The sequence below is a fragment of the Coccinella septempunctata genome, chromosome 6, assembly GCF_907165205.1.
Source record: "Coccinella septempunctata chromosome 6, icCocSept1.1, whole genome shotgun sequence".
NCBI classification, from domain to species: domain Eukaryota; kingdom Metazoa; phylum Arthropoda; class Insecta; order Coleoptera; family Coccinellidae; genus Coccinella; species Coccinella septempunctata.
The window spans coordinates 19983558-20001807 of record NC_058194.1 but is presented as its reverse complement, the minus strand read 5'-3'; the positions used below and the strand labels follow the sequence as shown (position 1 = coordinate 20001807).

Here is an 18250-nt window from a genome sequence, read left to right as displayed (position 1 = left end):
ATTAAAATCTTTTTCTCCTAGAATATGGTTTCGCAAAGTAACTAGTGGAAATTGCTTTATACTTTTTAATGGTATATGGTCTTGCAAGATGATTCCATAAAAATATCATGATTTTGTCTGGTTGCTAGAAAAAATCGTTAATTTTTGTAGGATACTATTTTGCGATGTACCTATCGAAAATTGTCGTATTTTATTGGTAGCTAAGGTTTTGCAATAAGAGTAAGTTAGAATTGCTATGCTAAATTTTCTTCCTAGAATATGGTTCTGCCAAGTAACTAGTTGAATTTGCTCAATTGTCCTCATGACATGAGGTCTTGCACGATGCACGATGCAAATGAGCATGATTCCGCTAAGGTACTAGAAAAAAATGGCAAATTTTTTTCAGAATACGGTTTTGCGAAGAAACTAGTGAAAATGGCATTTTTTTTTTACCTCACAGTTTTGAAAGGTGACAGAGTGAAAAGTGATACTTTTCCTTTGTAAAATATGATTTTGCAGAGTAACTAGTGAAATTTGCTAGATCATTCCTGCTATATGGTTTCGCAAAATGCCAAAATTGCTACAGTATGTCAGCAGAGATTGATTTTGCAAAGTATAAGTACTAAGAATTGCTATTAATTTCTTTGCAGAATATGGTTTCGTAAAGAAACTGGTGCAAATTGCTATATTTTCTTTCTAATACATGGTTTCGCGGAAATACTGAGTAAAAATTGCTTTATTTTGTGCCTGAAAAATTATTTTGCAATGCGATCAAACCAAAAATTGCTTCATGTTTTTCCAAAAGCACGTTTTTAATAAAATAACTGTTTGAATTTGTTATATTTTCTTGCTAGCTTACGATTTCCAAGGTGAGGGAGTGAAAACTGTAAGATTTCCTAGTGGAATTTGTTCAATTATTCCTTAAATATGGTTTCGCAAGATGACGTATATCTTTTCAAAAAAAACTGCTAAGAATTGTTATTAATTTTCTTGCTGAATATGATTTCGTGAAATTACTAGTGACAATTGCTCTATTTTCCTTCTACCTCACTGTTTTGAAATGTGACTGAGTGAAAAAACTGCTACATTTCCCTTGTAAAATATAGTTTTGCAGAGTAGGTATATTAGTGAAAATTGCTATATCATTCCTAATATATGGTTTCGCAAGATAACAGTTCAAAAATTGCTACAATAATATATCCACAGAGATTGGTTTTGCAAAATATAACTCATAAGAATTGCTATTAATTTTTTTTGCAGATTTTGGTTTCGTGAAGTAACTGGTGAAAATTGCTATATTTTTTTCTAATATATCGTTCAGCGGTATGACTGAGTATATTGCTATATTTTGTTCTTGGAACACTTTTCGCAATGTGAATAAACGGAAAAATTCTTAATATTCTTCCAAGAGCATGATTTTGCAAAATACTGGATGTAATTTGGCATATTTTGTTCCTATTTTAAGGTTTTGCAAGGTGAGTGAGTGAAATCTGTAAAATTTCTTCTAGTGAAATTTGCTATATTATTCCTTATATATAGTTTCGCAAGGTAAGTGATAAAAAATTGCTGAATTTAATCCGTGGAAATTGATTTTGCAAAGTATAACAGCTAAGAATTAATATAAATTTTTTTTGCTGAATATGGTTTCGTGAAGTTACTAGTGGAAATTGCTATACATATTTTCTTTCCAGAATATGCTATGAAAATTGCTATATTATGTTCCTGTTATGCTGTTTTGCAAAGCGACTTAACGAAAATTGCTTCATGTTCTTCCAAGAACATGGTTTTGCAAAGTAACTGATGAAATTTGCTATGTTTTCTTCCTAGAACTGAATTTTGTAAATTTATTAGTGAAATTGCTATATTTTGTTTCTACTGTGTATAGTAAGGTAATTAGTGAAAATTGCTACATTTTATTTTTTGAAGTCAGGCACATCGCTAGTCCTGCTGGACCTCCTAATTCGCTATATGAAATTAAAATGTTTTTTGCATTCTCCAGGAGATAACTGCCAGCAAAAATTGCATTTCTTCATAGTTTGTACGGTTAAAAAGCTCGAGTGAGCTTGGTATCAATCTCCTGGGTAACTTTACCCACCACCACACCTGAAGATGCTGTTTTATGGCGAAACAAATTATCCAGTACTCATAAAACTATGATTGAGTGTCGAACAGTAATGCCCGACAATGCTCATAGTTCTTTTCTTACCTACAATTCAAGTTAGAATAACCTTTTTATCGATATCAGCAGGAATAGGTTTTATTCAGCAGATCGCCAGTTACAGTCCTGCGAAGCGTCTGCGCGCGCGTCAGCCGGCACAATAGCTCGCAACGCAAGACCGTCGACCGAAGACCGACCAACCGAAGGAAACCTGCAGCACGAGCAGAACCAGATCATCAGATTCGCTGTGATCGCAGGAAAGTGTGCTCGAATCACTGCGGGAGGTATATGTATATTATTTCATCGATGTCTTTTATCGGACCTTTACGACTGCATCAAATATAATACCATTCCTCACGTGGCAACGCAGCCTTACATGCCTTTGTAAATACTAGTTGAAACGAATACTTGCGACAATATGTTTTACATAGTTCTTTCAATAAAATAGTGTTATCCGACTGAAAATTAGTGTTAGTACGAAAATTAATCACTTGTGATCTTCCATATCAGGAATTTAGTGACTGGTTCGATGCTGAAGCTCTGCGTTAATCTATCGATAAGTTCCATTGTCGCACAATTTTGACCGGTAAGTGCTGTTCAAATTCCTGCATACACATTTCTGTACCCGTGCAACTTGATCGTCTCCGATATGCCTGGGAATGAAGAATGAATGGATCTATTCAGAATGCCGAACAGAGGACTGTTTGATCGATGATAAGGTTAACAAAATATAATCAACACAGAACCGACTTCTTCTCCTGTCATTCAACAACGATAGCAATAAATTTTTATTGACCATTTTGCTAAACTCGAATAAGGTCGTCCCACAAGATGAATCTGCTTCAGTATGCAATCGATTCCTTCCGAATTTCATTCATAGATTTTGTGCGAAAAAACCAGGAGACAATTCTGACCGGTTTCACGTTAGGTTAGCTAGAATTTCGATGCATCAGTCGTTCTTTCCAGCAGGAAGCGATGGAAGTCGACTGTCAGCTGACTGGTCCTTCCATGAATCGTGGTCGGGAAATATCCTATGGGAAATATCAGTGAGGCGCGCGGGCAACTAGCTGAAGTCGATATAAATGTTTCCCTAGTATCGGGACTCCGGAGCTTTGCTCTTGCGAAGGGTAATATTTGATCGATCCCGGGCTGGTGTTATCGCCAACATCCACCGGTGTTTTTCTGCCCATTCATCTCGTGTCGTAAAAGCTGCATAATGCGGGAAACGCTAGAGTATTCCTCTGGATTTTTCCGATTCTATCCGAGATAAAACCTGAAGCTTCGATATTTCATTTCCGAATGAAGGATTGAAATCGTTTTTTATGCCATGTACAGGGTGACTCTTTGACTTGTACATATATTTGAACAGAGGATACCTGAGGCTCGGTTGAAAAGATCAGGCTATTGAATATCCATGAAAAATTCAATTTTGCGTTGATTATAAATGATTTTATGAAATGAAATGTAGTTTTTCATCTCGGATATGATGAATATTCTTTAAACACAAATTCCACCCACATCTTGAAGATTCTTCATTGTGACCATTACATACCATAAAATGCCCAGAAATTCAAAGAACCCAAATCTTCAAAGTATCTAAGTTCAACTTATCACTAATGAGTATTTGACCATTTTGGAAAAATGAGTTTTCTTTCTTCTTATTTTCTCGTCTAATGCACTGTTTTCGAGTAATGCGATATTAAAAAAAGATATCTATGAAATTCGAAAAATTGGGTACTTTGACTACATGCAACTTCGTTTGAAAGATCCACAAGATTTAGCTGATTATTCTGAAAGGAATCTTGTTTTTTCAGAAGGGGCATAACTCATAATGAAAACTTAAAATGGGTTTATCTTTTTATTTAGGCGGAAGCGGAAAAATGGTTAAGGAAAAAGAGTTTTATTGATCTCAAGAATCTACTGTTGAAGTATTTGTACAACTTACCCTGAATAACTGAAATCTTGACAATAAAAACTTTTGTGGTACTGACATCTAGTTCTTTTTCAATTTCATAGGTCATCACTCACCATTTATTACGCAAGATTATTCATTAACATTTATTAATTCAAATCATTTGTATCACTGGCGAAGAAACACAAAAAATAAAAAATTAATTCTGATGTTGAACTGGTGATGAAATCATAGATAGCAATCTTTCGGCGCTGAAATGAGGAATAAATAGATACAATAATAGAGAAAAACGAGATGAAAATCTTTGTTTCTAATGGATACCTAGTTAAAAAAATCTTATCGACAATATAAACTTGTTGGTATAGCATACGCCATTTTGCACCTTCCACACTGCTTCAGATGAATCTCTCACTCACTGTGACATCTTTTTTGGTCACTGTCAATACATATTATAGACGTTTACTTAGGTTTCCTCTGATATACGTTAGGTACTTTTCAATAATTTAATTTTTAATTTAACTACATATCGTCCAGTTGCAGGAAAGTCCATTAAAATTTAATACTTCATTAAAATCTTAATCCTCCATTTTCCCCTTCAAAAATGACAGTTTTAAATTTTGATAGGACATCCAATCTCAATGGACTTCCCTGCAACTGGACATATATGTCCCAAAACCGAACTCAAAACTGTCCCAAATTTGAGGTTCTCTAGTTCTGACCAAAAAATACCCAGCTCAACTCATTCGACGTAAAATTTAGCCCTCTTCAACTCTTATATTAGTCAGTTTCATCCTCGATTTCATCATATACAGGATATCACACGAATTCCGTTCGTTAAAATATTTTTGGTGAGGAATCAAAATTCACGTTTGTGATTTCGGAGTTAAGCTTTGACACCGAATAAGAAGCCCTATATTTTTTAATGAAAATTGATTCCCCATAAAATTCTGCGTTGTTAGAAAATAAAATTTTCGAAATTATCACCAGAAAATTGTTACCAAAACAAATCTGAAAATAAAGCTCATCTGAAAATAAAAGTCATCTGAAAATAAAGCTCTTCTAAAATATGAATAACTTTCCATTTGTGTGCAGAACATTTGTCGAATTGAAATGATTGATAAATATCATTGATTGAATTCAATCAGCTCAATTAATTAATTTACACACTCGATAAATGTATATTTGAATTTCGAAACACGATTGAGAAAATTGTTTCTTCTAAATATCTCAGAAAATATGTTTTTTTGGGCAGTGGTTTTATTTATTATTTTTCCATTTAGACTATAAAAAAATGGGGTTCTAACTTCCGAAATTTAGTTTTCATGTGTTCTAGATCGCCAACTTCGACAATAATTTTGGAACCTTCTGTATCATGATTTGAACATTTGACTATTACGACAAGAACATTATCCTTACGAAAGACCAAAAATGACATTTTTATCGAGATTTTTGTATAGAATGAAAAACCTCGAAGTTATTCATGTTTCAGCGGAGCTTCATTTTCAGATTTGTGTCCGTAATTTCACTTTAAATAACAATTTCTTGACTAAGGCCTGCCGCAGACATGCAACTGAAAAGTTGCAGCGATTGCCTTTGTGTGCGCCCTCGAACCGCTTGCAATCAAACTGTTGCGCAACTGAAAAGTTGCATGTCTGCGGCAGGCCTAATATTTGACATTCAAACAACGCAGAATTTCATGAGAGATCAATTTTCATAATAAAATATGGGTTTGTCATCATAGGCTGACCTTGAAACTAACAATTTACGGGATACATAATGAAAATTGGTCCAATTTGGACTATTGTTCTACAACTTTTGCATCAAGCTCGGCATCAAATAGAGTGAAAATGCAAGAATGAAAACTTGAATGAATAAAAAAAATCATCCAGTTCTGAAAGGAAATATAGCGTTCTGCTATAAAACTTGGATTCACTCGTTTGAATACTTATGAAATAATACAAAGATGTGAAAATCATGTGGATGTTCCTCTGGAATAGATGACGATAAAGATAATTGTAAACCATCATCAATTTATCTTGGTTAGCATTCGTAAAAATGTAGATTTCAATTTCGATAAGCTCTACCAGGCCTTGTCCTTTGAAACCATTGGATCGATGAAATTTGGTGAAAAAATTGAGCTTTAGGCACCTATCGGGACCTTTTGAGAATTGAAAATGGAATTAAAAGTGCGCATTTCTATATAGAGGAATACCTTATACAAGGTGTACCAAGTTCGAGGGCCTATTAGACGTTTTTGGAAAACTGGACCTATTTGAAATTGAAAATTTGGATTATGATGTTGTTCTACTTTATCTACTGAGCTGAAATCGAGGCTGAAATATTCTTGAAGCCTAAGCACTTTCAGTTATACAGGGAATGAAAGTAAATTTTTCCAAAAAATTTTTTTTACTTTTTCTTTTCTGATATGATTTGAACACGAATATATTCAAAATTGAATACTCTATCATATCAGAAACGAAAAAATTGAAAAAAAAATTTTGAAAAATTTATTTCCATTCCCTGTATAACTGAAAGTGCTCACGCTTCAAGAATATTTTAGCTCAGTAGATAATGTCGAACAATTTTCAGATTTCAAATAGGCCCAGTTCTCTAGAAACGTCTAATGGGCTCTCGAACTTGGTACACCCTGTATAGGTAATTAATAACTTCTCATTGGAAATATTTCACAAGCAATGAATTTTCCACCGATTGATGAAATTCTCCAAACAAAATTCTTATCGTTATCCATGATTCGAATTATTCATTTTCATGCTCGATTATGCATAAATCGTAAGTATTCGATTTCATTTCAAGGTTTCGTGTGGCGTTTTTTCTGGTCAAATCTGCATTTCTCTCTATATCCGTTCATTGAGTCCAGACTTCAATTCTTCTGACCAAGGTTCGGTGAAGATTTATACTGTTTTGGCCGTAGAAAAGGCAAGTTTCGATGCTAATTGTGGCGACGAGGCTCATTTTTGAGTCGAGAACCAGTTTAACATTCGAAGAGATGCTCGAATAATGTTCGATATGGTTCGGTCAGTCTTATAATAACAGTTGCATCGTTATCTAGAGGAACTAAAGAGCATTTAAGGAAACTCGTATTCGAATAAACTATGGAATTTCTAAGGTTGATATTCTAGTGGTTAGAACATTCTAAGCCTCTAAGCGTTACATATCCGTCGCTTAAAATAATTGACATGTCAATGACGATTAACTTTAGTGTAATTTTCAACACGAATGAACTTTTGAAGGGAAAAACGCTAACTCGAATTATGCATCGTATCTAGAAGGTTTAACCGTTAGATCTTAGGACTACGTTCAAGCCTTAAATATAACCGTCAAAATTTCATAGCCTACTTGACGACTGATTATTTTTCCAATGCTCATTATATTGGAACTAAAGCGGAACGCGTACTTCAACGATTTTCTTTAAAAGACTCTCTGACATGTATGGAGGTCTCTGAACTATAATCAATGATTTCTAAAGCTCTTTTCTGTTCAGATTGACATAAGACATAAGACCGAGCATAAGACCCAGACCACTACATGTTTTCCAGCCGTTTTTAATTCCGATCAATTCTTCATCTTCAACTTGTCCAATTAAATGAATGACATCGGATTTGCAGCTTAATTTATTTTTTGAATGCTGAAGTTGTTAGTTCTACCAAAAATGGTTCAAAATAAAGGAATCTCCTACTACAATAAACTGCGAATATGAAACTATAATTTATTTTTGTTTTTGTACCTACTCACTTTTTCACCAACAATGAGTTTAGGACAAGATTAGTTGGAGTAGCAATAAGGTTTTTCGGATTACAATCGATAGTATCTTGCCATTGAGTTGGTTCGATCATAATTATTCATTCCAAATACCGTGTATATCTACTATTTGAGACGAATATAAAGTGCCAAAATAGAACAACAGGTGATTTCAATGTTGATGAAACTATTAAACGCAATCATTCAGCGCTGAACTTGTTAATGACTTTCCACATTCTTTATGGAAGAATTGGTATAATTGTGATGAAAACTTTTTCCCAACAGATCCGAGATCTAACAGTTAAATGTGCTAATTGTATAGTAGGTACCTAAGCCTAAAAGGTGTTATGTAGTGTGGGTAAAATTTACATATTTTTCTCAGTATCTAATTTCGAAAGAAATCAACAGGAGGAAAAAGCTATATCTTCCTTTCATGACAATCACTCTCATGGAAGTTGATACTATCATTGAGTAAGTATAAATTATTGGTATACAGGGTGATTTAGAACTCGAGGTGAAAAATTAAGGAACGTATACAGGATGCTATTCTTGATAAAAAAAGTAAAATAAAATTTTTGGATATTGCCTTGTTTCCGAGATATGAGTGTTGAAAATTCCTGAACGTTATCAATTTTAAACTTTAATAGCTGATAAATATACAGAAAAAATTAAATAAAAAATGTCACCATTGGCATCGATACATGCTTGGCAACGCAGAATAAGGGAATTGTACACTAATTGCATGTTTTGCCTATTCTGAGGGGATTCGACTGCAATAATAATTCGTTCCATTAATTTTCACCTCGTAAACTTGTTGTTTCAAATGTGCCCATACAAAATAATCCAAAGTATTTAAATCAGGTGATCTCGCTGGTCAGGTGCAATGAATGGAAAATACAGCGGGAAAATTAGAATTCCACAAGGCACTGTTCTTGGGCCCATATTATTTATATAAATACAGAGTTTATTTGAATTGAATGGCTTTGGTCAAATCGTAAGTTTCCCCGATGATGTTCTAGTAATTTATGAGGATGTAACCTGAGAACAACTGAAAGATAAAGTCAGAGAAGATTTCATCAAATTGAAACTGTGGTTTCAGTTAAATATACTGAGCCTGGTTCAGGCTGACCACGCCAACCAGTCCATCTACCATTTAATTGGTTGCATTCAGAGACACTAATGTCCAAAAACTCGGAAACGAAGCCTCTTAGGCGAAACATTTTTTTTACGTTTATTCAAGAATATCAGTCTCTATATGTCCCTTAATTTTTCGCCTCGAGTTTTCAATCAACCTGTATAGTAAATACTCAATGATAATATAATGATGTTTATCAGTTAAATGTTTCACTACGTTCAATAAGCACCAGAGCAGAGTCGAGGCAGAAAAATAAGCGAAAAATTGTCCTTATTATTCTGAAAAATCCAACTCAAGATTAATTTCATAAAAATCAGTGCCTGATATTCGATTTATTGAGCCATTAATACAACGAACAGCTTTACTGTTTTTTGCTTTGATAATGTCTTGTTGTTAATTCAAAAGGGGAATATTCAGTGTTTTTCGTATCTTATCGACCAATAGCTTTTTTATGAGGTTTTTCAGGTACATCAATTCAGTCTGGGACACCCTGTATGAAAAATTAAATTTGTGTACTTTTCCGTGAGGAAATTTTTACGGTCGATTTCAGCCCCATTTAGGGAGTTCACCCCGGGAGTCTCGCTTCCATCGCCACCCTTACCAAGCCACTGATTTGATGTCCTGTCAACAAGCCTTCAATAATATTATTTCTCCAAGTTCGCTCTTGGAAACGATAAGAAGCGTCATGCGATAAAGGCGAAGGGTTACTGACGTTATCCCTCTGGACCTTTTGCTTCTGCAATAAAAAAAAGAAACGGTTTTGTCCGCAGTTATTTCGGATTTCCGCAGGGTATTTCTGCATGCAATGCCCTCAATGGAAACACGCAAAATACGCAGGCAATATTTGTATGGAACAATGATCGAAGAAGATGTGAGCTGAGCAAGCATTCCCCCAAGAAAAGAATGTTCTTGAAATGCGGCACACAGTTGAAATTGAATTACATAAGAAATGTCGATCCATATAAGCATGAAGCGATAGGAACAAATTACAATGATAACTACCTTAATATCTCACCCTTCCTCTCTTTTGAATTAATAGCATATTAGATGCAAAAATATTGATTTGGGAGTACAATTATGCACATACTATAAATCAGTTTTCAATGTATATACCTACGGGATGTTATGAGGGTTCTTTCTCTAATCACCCTTTATACAGTAGGTACAACTCGACAAAATTAATCCCTTATATAAAAGTTGAAAAAATTATCGAGAAATAAAAACTTAGATACCTTGGCAATTTCACAAACACTTTCAATACCGCATCTCTATATTTTTACAATGTACACCTATATACGGGTGCCTCCCAGAACCGTACCGGAAATTTCATGGAATCGCATTGAATTTAGTTGAATGATAACTCCGCCATTTTGATGAGCTCTACCTTCTGTCGAAAGAAAACTCACTCTTGAAATCACCCGGTATGTTAGCTTCAGTTCTGCTACATAGGCTATCATTGGGATCCATTCGTCGAATTTGATTGAGATAAATAATATACTATTTCAGGTCGAATATTAGATGTTATTATTTTGAATTCAAGGAAATGGCAGAAATTATTCTCTCAGTGATATTATCAAGTGTGATTTAACAAGTGCTGGAAACCAACATTTCATCTCATTATCACTGTTTGATCCCGCACATTAAAGAACTATTCAATGGATGCATTGCTTTCATTCATTCATGGTGTTGTTAAGTTCTGCTATTTATTCCGGCAAATGTTGTTTTTGGCATGAATTCATTCACGACAGATACCTACTGCCAGCTACGACTGAATCTGCCGTTTCGTCTGAATCATTATTTATAGAAAATCGAATCATTTTTGTCGTATTTTGCATAAGAAACAGCTAAAGCATTATCTTCTTATGGATGCACTTTGAGGGTCACCGTTCAGGGATATTTTGAGTTGTTTTTATCATTTTTTTTTCACTTCATCAAGGTCTTGCCATCTTGCCCTTGAATTCGATCAGTTGTAGTCGACTCCAGATAGTGCAGATGGTAGTATTTGTTGCTAACTTATTTTTTCTCTTTTGAACGCATTAGTAAGACACCGATTATTGGATGAATTTGTCTCGAAAATTTCATAAATTGTCCCATCGAAGTTATGTCTCAAAGAATAGAATGCTTTAGACCAGCACCTCGTGGAGAACTAACCAAGTTCTCAATAACCTATTCTCTATTATTCCAAACAAGAATTCCTCAAAGTTTCAATTATAAATTATTTTCCATGAAACCATTCTTCCTTTATCGTTTTCTAAAAAACAAACAGAATATCAACTGAACATGCTCTGGTGTCTGATCAAAATATACATCTTGAAGGGTAAGTATATACCTGAAATGAAAAAACATTGATGGAAGGTCGGGAACCCTATCAATTGCAGTTGATTTCAATGCAACTTCATTGATTATTCGTTTTTCGTAATCTTCATGTCTCAAAATTAAATTGTGAAATTTTTTGTATCTTTTGTTATCGAAATTGATAAACCAAAAATACTAGGTCGTTAGAACGATTCACAGAAGGTTTCGTGCTGTCGAATAGGTACAAAGTTTAAATTTCCTCGAAAGTCATTCTCTTATAGTAGTGATACCGCCCATACATATAAAAGATTATTTGAACTTGAGAAATTCAAAATTCGACAAAGAAATGGCTATTATTAAACATACATTATTTGAACAGTCAAATGAAGGCATTTATCTATCACAGTCAACATTCTGGTTAAATTATTGACACCAATTAGGGTGTTGACAAGAAAATCAAACAATGACTTGTTCAAATAAACTTCGTTCTCTTTCCTTCCATGCAGTATTGTCCATTATTTCGACTCAGAAATAGAGAACTTTGACCGTCTACACCTCTTTTCATGTTGTCCGTGTATGCAACCTTGGGGCCATAATGTGAGAAATATATTTTGCCTAATTTTTTACATCTCCCGTCATTGTTACAACATATTAAAGATATCAGCTTAGTTTTGTGCGAAAGAGGATTCAATTAAATTTACTTGAAATTAACTAATAAATATTGATTTATTCAAAACTGTGAGAATTAATAATGAGAGAAAACGAGAGTAAATAACTAATTTAAAATAAGTACCTATCATTTTATTCAATTGAATTTTACAAAAGGTGTAAGCTCTAATACATGCTCTACACCTTCTACCGAACGATTGCTTCATTCTACATGTACAGGGTGATTCATAACTATTGGGACATAGGCTATGGGCAGATTGTTTGGACCAAAATATGGCGATAGGACCAAATATACCTCAATAAAATAATACTGTGGAAAAAGATAGAGGGCGTTAAAGTTGAATTTTTTTTTCGTTCGTTGCTAATAATTTCACTGTATATTTTTTCATCCGTTTTCAAGAAAAACACAATTGAACAGTTCAGAGCATCGGAAGGGGATTTGAAGTAACGATTTATTCATTTTATTCATTTATTTCGACGATATAGCTTAATTAAAAACAATGTAACATAAATAGAATAAACTTAAATTAAATGTTCTACGTGGCCTCCTCCGACTTCTATGCCTTTTCTAATTCTTTTAATGAAGGACTTTCGAACTTCGAAGATACTATTATTTTGCCCCCTTATAAAAAATTCAACTATAACGCCCTCTCTAAAAATAGTGGCAAAGTGTAAAATTCCCTTAAATTTTCGAAAATGTCGAATATTTCGGAAATCGAGGTACTTTTACTTAACATAAAACGTATTTTTCTGAACCGCCACAACATCCTCTACCCGCAGGTACCATATTGTCCATTCATTACGCCACAGCCTGTATAAAGATTTTGGTCAGTTACTGAATAACTTTGCTACTCAAGCAGTTTTTTCTGCCACTGCATTTGTCATTTCTATCGTAAAGATACAATCTGAATAAAAATGCTGTACTCTTTATTATTCGTCATAAATCAATCATAAAAGAAATAAAATCTACATGTAACTACTATACGTATAGCTTCCATCGAAAGCATAATAAATCTCAACCCTTCAGGGAAAAGGTACATAATTTAAAGTAAACAAAATCCCGTTGGAATGATTCCTAAGCTAAGATGTAATCCGCATCTCACATCTCGAGTTTTCAAATTATTGTTCATTATGAATAAAGTACGACCTGGTTTTCTCTTGGTGGCAATATCGTAATTTGGAATTTGCTATGTGGTATATCGCTGCTCCGATTGTTCGGCGCAGCGTTTCTGAGACTATGAAAACTTCCAGCGCTTCTGAATTTAAGTGAAAATTATGGTTGTGAAACTATCTTATCAACTTGAAAGTTCGTATATCCCCTGAAACTTCAGCGGCACCAGTCATCCATCGGCGAATGTTCTCCTCTAACTTCAAGTGGTCTCAAAAATTGACGTTATACTTTCTGGAAACGATAAAGTTGTGTAGCAACAGCGTCATGTTCCAAAGTGGATAGGCGATACTGTTATGCGTCTTCAGTTACATCGAAAAATGTTTGATCATGTCGGATGTTGGAATTCAATCGGCACGAGATGATACAGATTTTTAGCCTCTGACGTAAAAAGATGAAATACCGTAGATTCGGATGACTTGGGGCGATTGTTGAATTCTACTTGTCATATTTTCAAAACGGTGGTCTATTTTTATCTGAAAAAGAGGTTCAGATATGCTTAATGACTTAGACTATTGATTAGTATGTATACCATGCTTCAGAATTCGGATATAAATTTTGAAAAAAATAAAATATACTTGTACCAAGTCACCCACCGATTTGGAAGACTTGGGACACAAGTTAAAATCAATTGATTTCTCAACTTTCAAATGAAATAGGTGACTTGGGACGGTTAATGGCCGTTTGCACCGTTTGTCTAAACAACGATTATATTCTTAAACAACGTTTAATTCCTTAACCGGGTTGCACCTAAACGTTGATTATAAGGTCCTTAAACATCGTTTAAACTAAACGCTGAAATTTGCCCGTTTAAAGCTCGATTAAGACATTGATTGAAGTAAAACTTCAAATTCGATTGACAACTGTGTTTTCTATTTGTGTTGATATAAAATGCGAATTAATAATGGATGATTTGGAAAATAAGATATTACTTGATGATGATCTCGATGTAATTGGCAATATTGAATTTGGATTTCCCAGACGTTTTCTCTGTAGAAGAAATTATTTCGAAGAAATGGACAACTTCACTTTTTTCAGAAGATTTCGTTTACCGAAAGAAACCGTGTTATTTTTGTTGCCATATATGCAGAATGATTTGGAATTTAATAATTAATTATATTATTCAAATATAGATATTTCAGGAATAATAGTGTTGCACCAATAAATCAATTGTTAGCCACATTGAGGTTTTATGTTAGTGCTGGTCACTTGGCTTCTGTTGCCAATTTCATAGATGTAGATGTATTGAAAGCATTTAAGAATTATTGCTTAATTTTCATAAGCAATCGGTAAATTATATTCCGAATTCATTTAAATGCCCGAAGATGAGGAAATAGTGCAAATTCAACAGTCCTTTCACAACAAGGTTTCTTTTCCTAGAGTAATAGGATGTGTTGATGCTATCCATGTTCGCACTTCAAATTCAAAACACAACACCGAAACTCCAAAAAAATGTTCAAATATCCCACCTTGACAACAGAAGTTTAGTCACAAAACCTTGACTTCTTTTTCTTTTTAATTTATCTTCTATGATGTGCTTGGCAGAAATTTTGAATTTTTTATGCTGTGAGTGGTGTTGCCAAACCTATCGATGATTAAAGTAAACAACGATTATGATTCCACGGTGCAAACCGTCAACCGCTAAGCAACGTTTAAATATTAAACATCGATTAGTTTAACCATGGTTACCAGCGAAACGGTGCAAACGGGCATTATAGTTTTGAAAAATTAGAATTTGTGATTATATAGTGAAATTCGGTACGGAAATTTAATGAAAAACCTCTATTACAGCGAAAGTAAATATATTGCAACTCAAATGTAGAAAAACTAAACAAAACAAGGAAACTTTGATTTCTTTCATCCTTTGGTGATTTATTTGTGGAAATAACGTAAAAAATAATATCCTGCGAAAAATCGGCATATTTCCTGCTTCCAATGCGCCGCTTGTATCTATTCGGCATTGTCCCAAGTCACCCTATGAAACAACAAAATAAATAAATAAGATCCGTGTTGCCGTTTTATTTGTAAACAACCTTGTTTCATGACATATGTAATATCCAAATGTCCCACGTATCCAGAAAAAAAAATTACATTACATGTAGGTACAGGACACTAGAAAGTATAAGGGCCATACAAAACGCGCTTTTACTCTCCCGAATTCGTTTCTTTTTCCTGTCAATTCAACACTCTGGTCACGGCAAACTCAACAGGAATTAATTTTTACACTAACCTAAATGACGCTACACAATCTTATAAGTTTGTCCCTTCACTCATAAATGGTAAGAAACAAAGAAATCTGCAAGGGGGTAATTGTCCTAAGTTACGGGACTGTCCGAAGTCACCCGAATCTACAGGTATCTCATATTTTGTATCATCACTTTTGGCACAAGTTGATTGGTCTATTGGTCATGAATGTTGACATGGTTAATTCTAAAAGAGTTGAAAACGAAGGAATCAAAACATAGTAGCTGGATTTTTCAAATGAGAGATCAAAGTTGTTAGAAAAATCCAGGCTTTTTTGGGATATATCGAAAGGCTATATGGCTTTGTAGATACAGCCAATTTTCCGATAGCTGGGTTGCATAATGCGTAAACTAAATTGAGAAGAGATTGCTCTTTTATAATATGTATCACATTTGGGTCTATAATGATTTTTCCGGGAGATACGCGTATTGACAGTTGACCTAAAAGTTCCCAAAATGATGGGGTCAATTAAATAATCGTCAAGGCCAAACGGTTGCACCAAGCTCTGTGAAATTTGGAGATTTATAGCTAGAAGCTCTTTTGGATTAATTTCAATGCAAGTAGCACGAAAACCTGAAAACGTCAGTATAGAAACGTGTAATGTTGCGAAACATGTCTGAATTATGTGCTGAAATATCAGCCACAATAACAAAACACCACCCCCAACTCTATTCATCAAATAGTTGGTTTTCGCTACATATTTCGTCGGAAAGGATGTGATGGAAGCCTACATTTATGAAATTCTCCATTTAGGAGGCTTTATCTCGAATTTATGAAAGACAAGTTGGAAGCAGATTGAATAAACGTTATATGACTGTAAACATATACCCGTTTTATCCATAGTTTTGTGCTGTAAGCGTACTTCCTATTAACGATGTTTTTACTGCTGGTTTTTTCCCGAGATAATTGAATGGGATTGAATTCCTTTTAGTTCATCACGTCGCTAGGTCAACCATCATCGTGGATGCGTAAATATCGAGTATCATTGGTATACGATTCGTGAAATTGGAGAATCGAAAATTGTTATATGAGAGGCAGATTGCAGATATTCGTAGCTATCAGTGGACTGGAGTTTGTATTTATAGACCTGCATATTTTGTTGTTATATTAAAAGATAAGTCATTCGAAAATCCAGCATTTCTGACTCAAATATCCAATATCCTCAAGAATTAAAGCTATAGATTTAATCCTGATAACCAGAATAGAGAAGAAAAACTTATAAAACCAAATTATTTGTACTTACTCAGTTCTTATATTACAATGTACCATAATTTGAATATTTGTCGTCTCAGAAGATAACATTTAAAAATATCCTAGAGTAAATTATCAATAATATAGCTTTAAAATTTTCAAATTTCTGCTGCATAGGTTGTCCATTGAATAATAAATATTATTCTTGAAAATTAAAGACATAAACGTGAATTCTAGAAACGAGGTAAATTTTACCCCATATTTCGTGTCCTTTTTCACTTTAAACCCCAGACATATTGAAGCTGAAATCACTTCGATTTCCAAGATGTCTCATTTTGATTGGCTAAATATTTTTGAGTACACCTAATATTCTTATCTATTGATTATTCTTTAATTGAAAATTAGGTTTTTCAGTCGTAACCTTATAAAAATTATTTTTAGCACTCGTAACGCAAAGGATTATTTTAATGCCTCAATATTACAATGCACACAGGGTGTCCAAGATGGACCGAAAAAATTTTCATGTTTCGATTATGAACTTTTTCTCTAAAATATTTTCAGACTTATTCAGCTTCCGTTTATACCGGAAAGAGCCTACTTCTTTGGATAGTTCAATAACTGATTTAATAGAATTTTCAATAGTTTGCCATTCCTTGGGTAAGAAGTCAACGGTTTATGAGTTAATCGTATTCTCATGAAAAAAATGGTGAAAATGGAAGGTTACACATTTTTGAATATATCAGCTTGAATTATTTTTTGCCAAAGGATCTTTAACATTTTTAATTATGTATTATTGCTAATTGCTGTTTGCACCGGAAATGTACAGGTTGTTTATGAAAATATCATCATGAAAAGTTCGATTAATCGAATTGATGAGAATTCAAGATTTTCAAATTACAACCTATAATTTTTGTTACTTCAGTCGATTCTACTCAAAAAAAGATCAGGGTTTACCTGAGTGAATCTTAAAAACCTAAATGAAAAATAATTATTAAATAAAACAGCAATTTCGAACTGATTGATTGGTCTTCGATGGTTCGATAAATAATTTTTACATTTCATGAATTCTTCATCGATTCTAAACAATTCTAACAAACAATCCATTAGGTTCAATTCATTAAATGTCGAATGTATTAAATGAAATATATTTTAGCTTCCAGAAGTCACAGGCTAATCAAGTAGTTCGAAATTGAGGTATAGGGTTTGCTTAGACAAATCTTCTTTTTTTCGTAAAAACCACTGAAATTATAAAAAATTTAGGTTGTAATTTCGAAATCTTGAGTTCTGATGAATAAGATTTCTTCAGATTTCTTCTTCTTATAAATACGAAACACCCTGTACATTTTCGGTCCAAAAAACACATAGTATTGCAATTCTATATAAAAGTGGAATTGATTTTTCCAAAACAAACTTTTCCACCAGAATTATTCCAAAAAAGTGTGATCTCCCGATGATATTTTTTCATATGAATTCCAATTTTTCATAATCTGTCCATTTTTCACCCAAAATATTGCATTCTGTTGAATTTCCATTAAATAAGCTATCTAAAGATGATCCCTTTCAAATAACTGCGTATACCTGAAAATATTCTAGAGAGGAAGTTCATAGTCAAAAATCCTAAAGAATACATTTTCAGCACGAAATATCTAATGAGCTGTTGCCCTGTATATTGATTGATTTCGCCAGAATGGAAATGTTTGCTCCACATTCAACGATATAAAAAATAAGTTGTCAAAATAT

General features: G+C 33.7%; 1 protein-coding gene across 2 annotated transcripts in view; it reads left to right on the top strand.

The window, feature by feature from the left end:
* Nucleotides 1-2373: 2373 nt before the first annotated feature.
* Nucleotides 2374-18250, top strand: part of LOC123315058 (RNA-binding protein Musashi homolog 2) — an 85865-nt gene continuing 69988 nt past the window's right edge. For both annotated transcript variants that reach the window (XM_044900610.1, XM_044900609.1), the window contains exon 1: nt 2374-2723. The gene's annotated coding sequence lies outside the window, so the exon portion shown is untranslated. The remainder of the gene's footprint in view (nt 2724-18250) is intronic.